The sequence below is a fragment of the Dermacentor silvarum genome, chromosome 8 (genome assembly GCF_013339745.2).
Source record: "Dermacentor silvarum isolate Dsil-2018 chromosome 8, BIME_Dsil_1.4, whole genome shotgun sequence".
In the NCBI taxonomy this organism is placed as follows: Eukaryota; Metazoa; Arthropoda; class Arachnida; order Ixodida; family Ixodidae; genus Dermacentor; species Dermacentor silvarum.
This window is the reverse complement of record NC_051161.1, coordinates 141,701,666-141,716,378: the sequence shown is the minus strand read 5'-3', so window position 1 is coordinate 141,716,378 and position 14,713 is coordinate 141,701,666.

Sequence of the window (14,713 nt, the reverse complement as noted above, 5' to 3'; positions counted from 1 at the left end):
CGCAAGCAAAAAGTAAAGAAAAAAGCAAGCGGAGGTGGCGGAGGAAAGAGTACATGGCGGTACTTTTCTTATATAGGGATTTTATTCAGGCCGGGCGCGCGCCGCCGCCGCCGCCGGCGACTGCGGCTGCGAAGAGGACTTTCAACATGGCTCTGAGGCGAAAAAAAAAGAAAATATAAAGAAGTGAAAAGCGCGCGCTATCACCGTCCAATCGGAGATACAGGAGAGAGAGAAGCTGCATCTATCAAAGGATGGCGGTACTTTTCTTATATAGGGATTTTAGGCCTGAAAGCTTCAACGTGGACTTTCTAGGTGCGCCACCGTCGACTTGGCTTTCGTAAGCAAAAAGTAAAGAAAAAAGCAAGCGCTTTAGGAGAGGAGGCGGCGGAGGAAAGAGTAGATGGCGGTACTTTTCTTATATAGGGATTTTAGCTTTCCGCACGTTCGGTTTGACTGCTACGTCACAAAGTGGGAAATCTGCGGTACCGCCCCGCTGTCTCTGACGGCCGCTGACGCAATCACAATTCTGATCAATCCAGAGAGGGCAAGCGAAGGAACGGAAAAGCGAGCTGTTTGCGCGATCGCACCCATGAACTCCGCTATTCAAAATTTGATCGTTGGGCTAGGTAGTGTTGAGGACGGGCCCCAAAGTACTAATTTACTATAGCCACCTATTGTTGATAATTAGAAAGTTAATTAGCGTAACTTCACTAATTACGCACAAATGCGGAAAGTGCTCCGTATCTAGAGGCCGCCAATACGTACACTCGAATGGTAAACATAACGTGACCAAGATTTACATTTTCCTAATTTTAAAAATTTGGTGCAGCTAAAAAAATACCCTGTATATATATATATATATATATATATATATATATATATATATATATATATATATATAGAAGATACCTGTTCATGCGCAATAAAGTGTATTTGCATAAGCTATGAGGGGCTGATGTTTTCTTATTTCTGGGCAATAGGTCATGCCTGAAACACTAAAGCTTTCAGACATTAACTACCATCTGACGCATTTGCATAGGCTATCGGAGGTATTGAATGTTTTTGAAACCGTGCTTGACTGTGGCTTTCGGTATCCCTATTGACTCTTTTCGCGGAGCAGTTTGTTTTAGAGAAACGAGATGGCGCTCATGGCGGCGCGCCATTTTACGCGCCATACCTCTCCTCAGAGACCGCACACGAATACGAAACCATAACTGCTTCTACCTTGCTTCTGTGCGATCAGCTATCGGAAATGCAACTGAGTTTTCGCTAACACACTGTGCTCCAATCATGCTAGGTTGAATCATGTGGATGGAAGACGTGTGCAGTAGTTGGCTGAAAAAATAGTGACTGGCATGTTAAGGAATAGAATGAATCTGTGTGGCCAAGTTCGCGGACCGCTGCTGCAACTGTCCGAACGTGTTACCGGCACTTCGTGATGTACGGCTTTCCTCGAGGATACAGAAATTTGCTCATCCGCCAGCCTTGTATCGCTAACCTTCAAAGAAAGGGCTTCATCCCCAGAAGGTCGGCAAGAGTGAGTACCACTCGTTAAACAATGACAAAGGGAGTAGCGCTGCTTCCTATCATAGTAAGTTTCGCGCACGTTATCTATACACATCTGTCCCAAATGGCCGGAAAACTTACGCCCACTCTATCGCGGACGTATCAAAAATAAGTGATTGGGCGCACACTTGAATATATGCCCACTGTATGCGCACAATAAATGAGGGACTACACCGATGGCGCACGAATGGTCGAAGCTGAATGTCTTGTGATGGTCCGCAAGACTAAGCGAGTTACTAGCTGTAATATATATTTGCTACAAGGTATTACATTGTACAAAACAGCTACGTTTCAAGCCTTGTGCGCAGCAAGAACAAATCTAGCGGAACTGAGCACACCCGCGAGCGATTAGGCAGAAAATAATCAGATAGTGGCCGCGCACCGAGGAACTTCACTGAGTCAGAAACTGACAAGCATGCACTCCTTCAAAATACTTACCGAATAAAGAACAAAGAGCAAAACACACTAATCCTGACTGAATTCATGAGCGGAATGTTTGGATAGCTTGGAATAGATATTTAGCCCCGCATTTAGAACAAGCACCATATACGCTGCTTGCGCCGTTTGGACACAGCTTAATCGGCTCCGAAAGCGCTTTTGCATGTTCTCTGAAGCTGTGATCAAAGCTTTGTGTCGTCCACCTAGTCACCGTCTACGATATCTCCGAAAACAGAGGTTTTCTAAGCCGCGCCGGCGTCATACACTTCCATTGTAAACAAGGAGGCAACGGAGGCAGTTGAGGCAAGCAATGGACGCGTCACCACGTGATCAAATATGGCAGCGCCCACGGGATCGCCGCGAAAAGGGTCAATAGCCCCTATAGGTTTCTCAGGAGTCAAAAGCATCGCCAAGAACCTCAGGGTCATTTTTCTCCAACTTCTTAGAAACTACAACACAACATTAGAGTACTAACATAAGCGCTTAATTCGTGGGTTCAAAAACTTAGTGCAAAAATTGAAATTATAAATAAGATTTTTTGTGAAAATAATCTATGATTTTTTTTTTTATGTGTCGTGGCAACGCCTCCTACAAAGTCTTTAGGTCGTAGTGGCAACGCTGTCCAAAACAGTAGGTCGTGGTCCAAAAGCCTAAACTAGCCATTTTAAGCCAGGACCACGCCAAATGAGAAGCCGAAAAGATGGCGCCGGATGATTCGAAAGCGGCTGTACCGGCACCCTTATTGCCGGTGGTACGCCAGCCAGACAATTCTGACAAAGTGCTATTGCTAGTTGCATTTTATTTGTCTTTACAAGCAAAGCACCGTGCCGATAATATGATGCTCGAGTTAGAAGCAGAAGCTGCCAGACGTGAAGTTCGGGACACTGAATTTCGGCTACTGAACAACTCCATTGCCTTGGCCGTTCGTGCTGTTTCACTGCGGAGGCGACGCCGACGGCTGCAGCGGCGGAAGCTTTCACTCTAGTGGCGCTGCGGCTGGCTGGTTCGCAAAGCCATGGCAAGGAAGGAAGGAAAATAAGAGGTAAAGCGCGAACAGACCAGGGTAGGATGAACAACCGCCCGTACTAAGTACTGCATGCGCTGATACATGTGACAGCGGTGAAAGTCAAAGTTCAAGAGTACCACGTGTGCAAGTGTTCAAGGTTTCACCGCGAAGAATAAAAGATAACGCCATCCTGCGTCAGCATTATCTCCATTGAAGTTCCTCCTCTTCACCCGCGTTGACCGCTGTCACGGACGCGTTATTAGAAAATGAAAAAGAACGCCACTCGCCACAACCAGCTTACTACTGGATTCACCTACCTTCGGAGAACCAGAACATCGTGCGGGGATGAAACTGTGCGCGGTGTGAAAGAAAGTTATTGCTGTGTTACAAAAGTTTGTTGTAATCCCACCATTGGCTCCACAAGTCGCTATACTTCACCAAAGTAAAATCTTTGCCAACAAAATTCTAGCGTCAGTAATAATTCCTTGGAATACCTGTGTGTTGGTGACAATAAGAATACACGCTATGGAAAAAGAGACGAAGCTGCCTACCATTTTGCCAGACGTTTGTCATAATCTGCCTCCCTTGGAAGCATGCATAAGTGATCGTGTGGGCTGGCAGTAGCACACATGTCAGACATGTGCTACGCTAGCACAACTATACACCGCACAGTCTTGAAAACTTTTTTAGTGCACCAGGCCTGGTTTGCAATTTGAAGACCTTTAGAAAGCATTCGGTCAGACCTTCCAGCAGCTGAACTGTGATTATGGGTAAATATTGAGATAATATTCGTACATTATGCTTCTCGAATATCAAGTAGGTCAGTCTTGCCATGAGCATAAGCTTCGTATGCTAGAAGCAAAAACTTGATGGCCGGTAACACTATTTTGAGATGCCTACACTAGCTTCATCCAATTTCATGGGCTTTGACAGTATCTGCAAAGAAATAGATGCATTTTAATGCATGGAAGGGAGAGGCAACTTAAGGAAATATTCCTGCAGCCAAAAGATTTACATTTGTGATTGAGAAGAAGGGGAAATGAGTGGCCCAATTCTTAAGCCAACAGATAAATTCAGCAATGCAGCTTTAAAAAAAATTAATTATGGGGTAATACGCATCAAAACCACGATAAGATTATGAGGCACGCCGTAGTGGGGGACTGTGGAATAATTTCGACCACCTAGGGTTCTTTAGCGAGCGCCCAATGCATGGTATTGTCTATGTACGTTTCTGACAACCACAGTGATTGGGACAGCATGTTACCCTTCCTGACCTTCGCCTATAATTCGTCCCATCACGAGTACATTGGCTTTTCACTATTTTACCTTCTGTTCGGCCGCCACCCTACTTTGCCCTTTGACACCACTGCTTCTTTCCTCTACGAACACTCCCACTGAATATGCCCAAGACGTCTTCGCCCGGGCTCACACAGCGCGCCAAATTGCCGGCTCCCGGCTCACTGAGTCTCAAGCCGCGCAGAAGATTCGGTACGACAGCTGACATCGGGACGTTCGATTTCCTCCTGGCTCTATTGTCCTCCTGTGGACACCACCGCGCCGCATTGGCTTGTCTGAAAAGCTGATGCCGTGCTACACTGGGCCGTACACAATATTACGTCAGCTTGGCGATGTGAACCACGAAATTGCTCTGCTGGGCCCGCGTGCCCCCACTGACGTTGTGCACGTGACCTGGCTGAAGCCTTACTTTGCCGCGAGTTCACTTGCCTTATAGTTAGTGCCGAGAAGGTGCCTTTACAGGCGGGGATTATGTTACGACGCAACCAAGAGTGGCGCCAGTCAGAAGAAAACAGTTTGACGTGTAGAGGTGGACTCTGTCTCGACAGCCATCTTGTTTATGTATCGTCTTGTAAATAGTGTAAGTACATCTTTATATGTGACTTCCGCATCGTAACAGTATACAGGCATCTTTGTATTTTGCCCCCATTGATATGCGGCTACCACGGCCGGGATTTTACCTCGCACCCTCAGGCTTACTAGCGCAACGCCAAAGCCACTACAGCAGGTGCCAATTCAGATACCTCTTGGCTCCACATTTATGATGTCACTTCGGTTAATGTAGCTCGGTTTGTGTGCAGTTTTAACTGCGGGGTCTTGCATCCCAAAATCACAATCTGGCATTGAAATGTGCTGGGTGCTCCATATTAATTTTGACCACCTGTGGCTCTTTTAAAAGAGGTTATAGGAACACTGCCACATGCTTCTCAAATGTAGAAGGATCACACTTGGCTAGTATGGAGGTTTCAAAACAATTTTAATGTATTAATTTGATACCAAAGTTGGCCTCGAAATGCCGAAACTGCTGTCATCAATGTTGATGTGGCACGGAACAAAATTTGCTGGTGCTGCGTAGAAGTAAGGCTAGGTATGATGGTGCTGCTCATAAAAAAAATAAACAAGAGTGCTGTGCATGTTTATCCTAGCTGAGGTCATGTGCGTCAGCCACAGCAATTGCAGGAGCAGAGGGAGCCAGCACGGCGTGAAGTCGTGTTTCAGCTATATTCCTTCTGGGGACTGAATGCGAAATTGGTTCTTGCAAACATGCATCACAGTAAGTGACGTAGGATGCCCCGACGCTTGCCAGTATGTTAACGCACTAGCATTCTTTGTGTACTTCGCACACTTTTCGGGGACTATTTCTCCCTAGTTATTCACCTCTTTGTATCTAACCATTTTCCCGCCTACCTGGATTATTGGGTAGTTCGTGGTCGGATGGGCAGCACATCGGGCTGCTATGTTGAGGTAACAGGGTTCGAAATAGTGCCGCAACATCAAACCGATTTTGCGGGAAAACCGGTTATCCGGTTATTCTATTCACCGGTTATTCGAATTTGAAAACCGCAAAACCGGAGTGATCGGTTATTCGGTTAATAGTATCCGAATATTCGGATAGCCGGATATTTGTTCTTCTGTACATGTGCCGAAATTACGTCTCTTTCTCTCTAGTATTCTTATATTTGTAGCTATTAAATGCGAAGCATTTTTTGGTAAACATTTGCAACTTTGCGAGTATCTGTATAGCCACCCACGTCTTGGTGCTCTCATGGTCGTTTCGTTAACTTGGTAGGTTCCAAAATTGGCATACTATGACAAGGGTGTATGACGAACATAAATGATAGGTCATGACGTGAATGTCATGACATGCGTGTCATGTAGGTCATAAAACAACCGATTATGTGTTGGTGCTCTCATCGGGGAAAAAAATATCCAAAGTGGCTACGAATAGAGAATTAATGATGGTAATGGGTGCAAGTATGGTTATGATAGTAGCGATATTATGACAGTAGAATACAGTAATCACTCAATAATGACCTTGACTCAGCAAAAAATGACAATGACTTAGGGAAAAAAGATTAACACTCAATAACTGCTGGAATGGGTTCGGATGTGGGCATTAAGTGAAGGAAAAACTAAAGGATGATGGTAGAAGTCGTCATGACCATGACTCAGCAAAAATGACAATTACTCAGCGAAAAATGATTAACACTCAAAAACCTGACATGGATTCAGACACAGGTACTAAGTGAAAGAAACACTAAAGGATGATGGTAGAAGTCATTAGCATGACTCGGCAACAATGACAATGACTCAGCCAAAAATGATTAACACTCAAAAGCCACTGAAATGGGTTCTGACGTGGGTACTAAGTGAAGGAAACAATAAAGGATGATGGTAGAAGTGATAGTTAGCATGACTCAGCAAAAACGACAATGACTCAGCGAAAAAAGATTAACACTCGAAAGCCACTGGAATGGGTTCGGACACAAATGATAGGTCGAATGTCATGACGTGTGTCATGTAGGACATGAAACAGCCGCCTATGTCTTGCTGCTTTCATGGTCATTTCATTAACCTGGTTGGCACTGCTTCGCTGCCACACTGCTTCGCATAACACCGATTCCCCACAGGGCCTGGGATCTGCCGGCTTTTTTTTTTTTTTTTTTTTGTAACTGCTCGTGCGAATCTTATATCTGCTCTGGTTAACCTCCTTACCTTTCCGTTCTTAATTTTATCTTTCAGAATTGCTGCACTCTGTAAATCTGCAAGATTTTTACACATCACAAAAACATAAAGGTTGCCGGTTACAATTACAATTACTTCCTTCAAAAATGTAACTGATTGCAGTCTCCAGTTACACCCCAGTCAATGTTTTTGACACGTTATTGAAAGATAGTATTTTATTTCCACGTTACGTTTGCCCCAAATTTTATTAAAATTGCACAAATATAGTAAGTACACGAAGCTCACCTAGCTATTTCACTGTGTCCTCCGCGGCCCTGCACACCTTGTTTATCGTCACTCTGCAAGTGCACTTGAACATTTCTGTATGTCATTCTCTGCATTTTTTTTAAAGGATCAGCTCTAATACTGAAAACTCTCTCTATGTGCACGCAAGAGGGAAGGGCGCTTTTTAACGTATATGAAACACCTTGGGCACGAGATGCTGGTTGCAGAACCGTAGTGCTTGTGTCTGCATCCTCTATGAAGCGCCGCTCTTTATAGTTGTTAGAACTTGGACTCCTTCGGAGTAGGTGCTCTCGGTAGGGCTAATGAAAAGGTGATGTAGTCACCTTTTACCTTTAAACGTCACTGATCAGAAGTATGGTCCAAGTATAGTCATATTATACGAACTGATTATTTTTACGTGCATTACTGAACAGTGACCACGAAGAAAGAATAACAGGAGGTGAAACTATGGGCCAGTGCGAACACTTGTCGTGATAATGTCACGGTGGGCGAGGAGGAGACACGCAGCTTCAGACGTGGTAACGCAGGTGGCGAACGTTGGCGCGGCAAAGAACTACTTCCCTTGTGGTCAGAGCGGAGCGAGTGGAGCTGTGATCATGGACGGAAAAAAAGAAATCCCCCTTGGACGGCGCCCGGCGTCGTCTGCTACTGGCCGCTTGCGCTGGGTTGTCGGATGCCACAAAATGTTTTGCGCCAGCACGGTTTGCACTCAAGGAATAGAAGACCTGTAGACCATTTCGGTATAAATATATTTTTTAAAGATTTAAATTCAAGATCACATGCTTTTTATGCGGCAATAAGAGCAAAAAACTAGCGCACTTGAAAGATCAGACGATCTATGATCATAGCCAGGTTCATATCGAAAGAGCAGATCTGCAACCCTAACCATGCGCCTCTAAAAAACTGCACTTAGTGCTTTTCAAGTTTTCTGGCGTAACGAAAAACGAGAATTTGTTCTATTTTATTGTCATGCGCCATAAAATGAGCAGATCATAGTATGTGATACATAGGTATTGTGCGGGGAAACAAAATTTCATTAAATTTCTGCGGCACGTTTGGGGAGACGTGGATAGACGGAACAGGAGAGTAGAGCAGAGTCTGCCGCTCGTTTTGTGCAGTCACAGTAGTTCTGCAGTTCCTCCACTGCTCCTCTACGATGTAGGTCTAATAAATGTTTTTTCCTCCTCCTCACTGTGGATGCGTTCACTGATTATCGGAAATGGGGCACCGATGCGTCGCCCCAAACTGTAACAGTGGATATAAGCATTGCGTGGAAAACGCACGGGCACATTTTAAGCCGTCTGATAAACATCATATTATAAAATATGACTGAATGATCTGCACATGTGGCATCGGGATACATGCAATAGAACTGAAAATTTGGATAAGCTATTACCGTCACCAAATATTCATGTCCGAATATTCGAATATCCGGCTAACCGGTTATTTAAACCGGTTATCCAGAATATCCATTTCTTGAAAACCGGTTAACCGGTTTTCGAGACCGGATTCACTTCCCTCCGGTTAAACCGGATAGCCGGTTTGACGGATATTTGCAAGCGCTAGTTTGAAACCAACCATCGAACCAACTTGGGTGACTGAGTATGTGGAAATGTGTAGTACATGCGTGCCATGCTTCAACCAACCTCTTACACACCAACGGAAGTCACTGCAGACACGGGGCTAGGTAGGTACTGCTGTTCAATGAACCTCTTTGATGCCAACTTGAGTCACTCAGTGTTGTGTGCCGCTCTTTAATGAACGTCTTTGACGCCATCTTTGGTAGGTAACTACAGGGTTACCCTGTACAGGGTGTTTCAGCGAACACTTTCAAAACTTTTTAAAGGTAGCCTGTGGCAGATAGCGCAATTCTAGTTCGTGAGCTGGTGTACTCAAAGAGGCGGACGTTACTTGCACAAAAAATTCAAATGCGTAATCGACTAATTAACACAAATTTACTAATTAAGTTTGTAACTAATTAAGTTAATTAAGTACTGATTAAGTTTGTAACTTTGTGTGTAATTTCTTAAAGACGTGAACTATGAGGATATTAAATGTTGGCTTCTGTACGAGTGCTAAAACAAACAATCTTATCCTTTAACTCCGAATCCTGAGCAGCAATAGTCTGGCAAGTTTATACCAATATTGCCAAGGGCTGTGTCCGACTTCCCAATCACCTACCCTACTTCTCAAGTCTGCAGTTCTCTTGATTTCCTGCGCTGAAACTGACCACAATTATGGGTTTATTAATGCACATGGTTGTCTGAGCACTTGTATACCAGGTGTTTTTTGTTTTTCTTTAACTTAATAGAATATTATAAAGATAGCCTGTAGCAGATAGCACAATTCTAGCCCTTAACCTGGATTACTGAGACCCGGATGTTGCGCGCATTAAAAATAAAGATGCATAAGTGCTTAATTGGCGAAATTTCACTCTATAATCTTTAACCAATTACATTACAGCAAATATTGCAATTCACAAATTGTAGCTGGTGAGTTCGCAAAGTATATCCATTAGGAAATAATCTCGGAATAACACCAAGTTACAGTAAAGGAAAAAGTTTAGTAAATTCAGAGATCAAAATTCTGGAATAGCAAACACTTTTTTATTTCAACTAACCTTTTGCTTAACCCCAAAAATAATGACAGAGAACAAGGAAGATTGGGGTAGATGTCGCCACATCCAGTTCCCACGGACGCGGTAAAGTAATAGTAAATAATTTATTGGAGAGTGTTAACAATGGTGCATCTCAGGTACCTCAATTGAGGGCCTCGCTGGCAGCATTTTGCAGCGCTTCACCAGCAAGTTCTGCCAGGTGTAGACACTGTGCTTGAGTTTCAATGCCAGCTACTGGTTCATGGTGCATCCTGTCTACTACAGTGCTGCTTGTTCTTTGTATTTATGCATTGTAAATGCTCTTTGTAAATACATTTTTGCTTACTGAATTCCCTATAACAACATTCTTATAATGAAAAATATCACAATGCAACTGTAGTCAGTAAAAGATGAACACAGCAGCAAGCCTGCCTCAAAAGCATTATGTACACTTGTACCAACTATTCAAAGCTATCTATCCTCTCAATAGCATGTTAAAGAGAGTTTGTGTCTACTTTTCCAAGGCCAGCCAATCATGCACTGCTAATCTGGCCCCTAATAGCATGTACATGTGAGTTTGCTCCTGCTTCTCCAAGCCCAGTCACTCGTCACAACTAATTTGCCCTCTCATAGCACTGAAGGGATAAAACCAGCAGAAAACACAATGTACACAAGCAAGACGATGGGATGAGGCTGGCCATCTTCTTGTTTGTGTATGTTGCATTTTTCGCTGGTTTTCACCCTTCAATCATGTAGAACCAACAGGCCCCGCTCTTGACAATTTTGCTATTCAATCGTCATTGCTCTTTTGTCCTTTCGTAGCATGTGCATGTGAGTTTATATCCGCTTCTCATAGGCCAGCCAATCGTCAACACCCATTGTGCTGTCCTTTAGTTAGTGTGTGCATACATGTGTTTGTCTTCCCTTGTCACTACATCACCTTTACCACTGTAGGCAGCATGGTGATCGGTGGGGAATGCTCCATTTTACAGACATGAAGCCTCTCCACTGTGTGGCGTCAGTGTGGGTAGAATAGAATAGAATCCACTTTATTTCCAACACACAAGTTGGGGGCCCCCCAGGCAAAAAGCTGTCTCAGACAGCTTGACGGGACCTGGGGGCCTACATAGAGCAACATGCAGTGGATTTCACTAATTTGAACAATTATACAGTACACAGTACATACATACAATCATTGTGAACAATTATTATAAACAATACATACAGTCATTGTGAAGAAGAAATGAACTTGCTTGATACAGGTACAGCATACATGGTGGACACTATAAATACTGGAGGAAATGATACAGCCAGGAGAAGAAAAGACAAAAAGATCATTGCTTCATCAGGTAATCACGCACCTCTGATTTAAATGTGCCGACAGGGGCACTGAAATCGATGTGAGTTTTTAAGAGGTTGTATAGTGTTGGTATGCAGTAATCCAGCCTAGATCTACCGTAATTTGTGCGTGTACGCGGAACTGGTATTAGCCTGTTACGTATGCTGTAGTCATACGAGGAATGTTCTGTATCGCTTGGAAGTTTATTTTTATACATATAAAGAGATAGTTTATAATCGTATAACTTAGACGCTTTCAACATATTATGTTTAATGAATAGGGGACCAGTGGGTAATAGGCTCGGGTGTCCATTAAAGTTCTCAAAGCTTAGTACTTTTTTTTGGAGCCGCTCCAGTTTGTTATAGTTGGTGGTTGTTGTAGTACCCCAAACTAAAGTACAATATGAAAGACGTGAGTAAAAATTAGCATAATATATTGCACACTTTATTTTCATTGGAATTAATTCCCTCAGTCTGTAGAGGCAGCCAACTGCTTTGCCTAATTCAATCGTGACATTAAATTCTGAGCTTAAATTCAATCGTGAGCTTAATTCAATCGCTCGGTGTGGATGATTTACATCCACACCGAGCGTTCACATTGTACTGGTGACAAGTTGCAGTATGCGACTTTGTCATGTTTAGTGGTCACCTGCAACAGTTCTAACACACTCAGTTCTCCTAGTGCTCACACAACCTGTTGCTGCCTCTACTACCTGTGCATAACGGACAGTGGCATGTTTGTTGGTTACTGCTGAGTCATTGGGGTACCTTCTCTCCATGTCTGTACAAGATGCAAGGGGACTCTTTTGAAAATGGAGGGACAGAGATCAGGTGTAGCACACTCGTGGAGTTTCTCCAGCGATGCTTCCTCCTCAATGGATATATAGTACAAAGCCTGGTTAATGCATTGAAACTTATGGAATGCTCATTTCCAGGTACAAGAGGCAACTTCGTCAGGACCACTGCCATAGCAGTGTTACAGTACCAAGTGCAGTTTACGCAGGCACCCGTGCTGGTCAAGGACTTGCTGGTTCAGTGCATCCTTTTGCTGTAAAATAAAGTGATCTAAGATGCTTTTGTCAGTCGTCATTATGCATGTCAGGTTAGCTGTGCCACACTAGAGCCACCATGCCGCTATGAAACAAAATTTATAATTATTAGCTATACATTTTCTCTACCACTATGCATGCCATCTAATGGCATTTGCCGAGTCTCCCGTGGTAGAATCTCGTGGGCATAGTGCAGAGGAAAGCATTGACAGCCAGAAATTAAAACATGTTTGCATCCAAGTTGCCAGTTTAATTCTGTAAAACGGCGCAAAGCATTGGTGTCAAGGCAGATCAAATGTGTTTGGTGACATCAGGAAACAGTTTTCTGTTGGCAGATGACTGAAAGGCATTATCACATGCACACAGCTCATTGATTTCATCGGCACCTATGCTGTGCATAGCTTATGTGAACCAAATGAATTCTCTGGAAAGCCAAAACATGGAGGCAGTTTCATAGAAATAATTTGCCACCCACTCGATAACTTGCATAGGACAGTGTCTTCTGTGGCACAAATTATAGTCACTGAATGAAACGCGTAGCAATAAAGCTTCATACAGATGTGGCATGACAGAATCTTTAACGTAACACTTTAACGTTAGACAAGATGGTAGGAATACAACTGATTCCCATTAATGTGATGCCAGTTGGAATCAACATTTTGCCTAATTTGATCTTGCCAGAATGTCCTAGTCGGAGGCAATGCGCTTCCGTGGGATCTGTTCTCTTGTTTGTACACACCTCTTAACTTACCCCGGCACCAAAAGTAAGATGCGCCGAATCATCGGAATGATTACAAGTCCACGTAATGTGTACATATGGACTTACACCACTGTTAGTAGCATTAAAGTTGCGCTCAAGTTGGAAAGGTGGAATGCAATGTTTTTAGTCAAGATAATGAGTGCAATCATCATTGCCAGACTAATTATGTTTGCTGTAGCACGAAGGCCCTCTCCAATTACCCCTGCCATGCGTAAATTGACTCGGCCCTACACCTGGAAATTTCTTTGATCTCACCACACAACCTAATGCTTGTCTGCTCACTAGTGTACTTCTCTTTCCTTGGCATCCATCAGAAGTTAAAATAGCATGACTACATAGGTACACTTGGCACAAGTGTGACATCTCAGAAATAAAGGGCCACTAGTTGCACCTTGAACCAACAAATTAACATGGGGAAAAAACAATGAGACTCATTCATGACTGCAAGTATGGGACTAAGGTCCGTTTTTCCCATTGCCTGCGGGTGCCTTGCTTTGTTATTTCTCACAGGAGGCAGGTTCAGTAACGCAAGTAGGATGTTCCCTTAGGAAAATGAAAGAAAATGAATAAAAAAAGCTAAATTTGGCCTGAATTTGACAACTCTCATTATCCTTTCATTTGGAGTTTTGACTCTTGTGTTAGTCACAGGGATGTATGCGCCACTGTCTGCAAATTTATTATTGATTCCAATTGATTGCCTAGTGAAATTTGCTTCCTTTATCATTATCATATTTAGTTATTTCCATTCAAGCTATGTCATTTATTTCCTTGCATCTGTTGCATTGAATTTGTCAGTATTCGCAAATTTCACAAGTGAAATTCAATTTCTGTGTTCATTTAGCTTTAACCACGAGTCTTGGACAATCCCCCATAGTGGGTATGAGCCAACGTTATTGTAAGACCCACGAGAGTTCGGAGGACAACAAGACAAGAAACTAGTCTTGATGGCACAGGACAACAAATGTACCTTTTAGTCATTTCTGCAATGTGAGTGGATCTCTACATTTGTTCTTGGCGTGTTACCATATTACTGTTCAAAGATTTTTGAAGAACTTTTGAAATGTTGGCTCGAACGTGGTACTTCCAGTGGTCCTTTCCATTGGCGATACCGATGTGGGTTTTTGTCGGAAACATTTGTGATGCCATCTGCAAGACATTCTGTACAAGACAAGGATTGCAAGGAAATTTTTTTCCTTTATTCTCATTTATATTTACTGCAAAATTTGTTCATCTCTGCATCAGTTAACTTTTAATTTCACAACTTCCAGTTACTAGTAACTTTCCTTCAATTTGTTTTCCTCAATTTTGTTTTTTATTTCGTTGAACCCTCCTACTGCTTGATTCATGGCTGATCCTCCAGAGTGGGCCATTGAGGAAATTCCATGGTTGGCTGGAAATGCTCATTTTTAGTCTGCTGCGTCTCGTTAAGTTTTCGAAATGCAGACAGTGGGTCTGTGGTTCAGTGGGAAGTAATGGCATACACCCAAGCAGCAGCACAATTGGCTCTGATGGACAGGAGCTAGGAGAATTCTGTTGGCCTAACTCAATGCAACAAAAGCTAGAGCCGATGCTCGAGATTTGCTCTTGCATGGGAGAGATGTCTGCTTAAATACAGTGGCATGCTAAGCAGGCAATGTCATGAAAGGTTTGAGTGTCCTCTTACTTTTTTAATTTTGCCCACCAGGTAACTAATA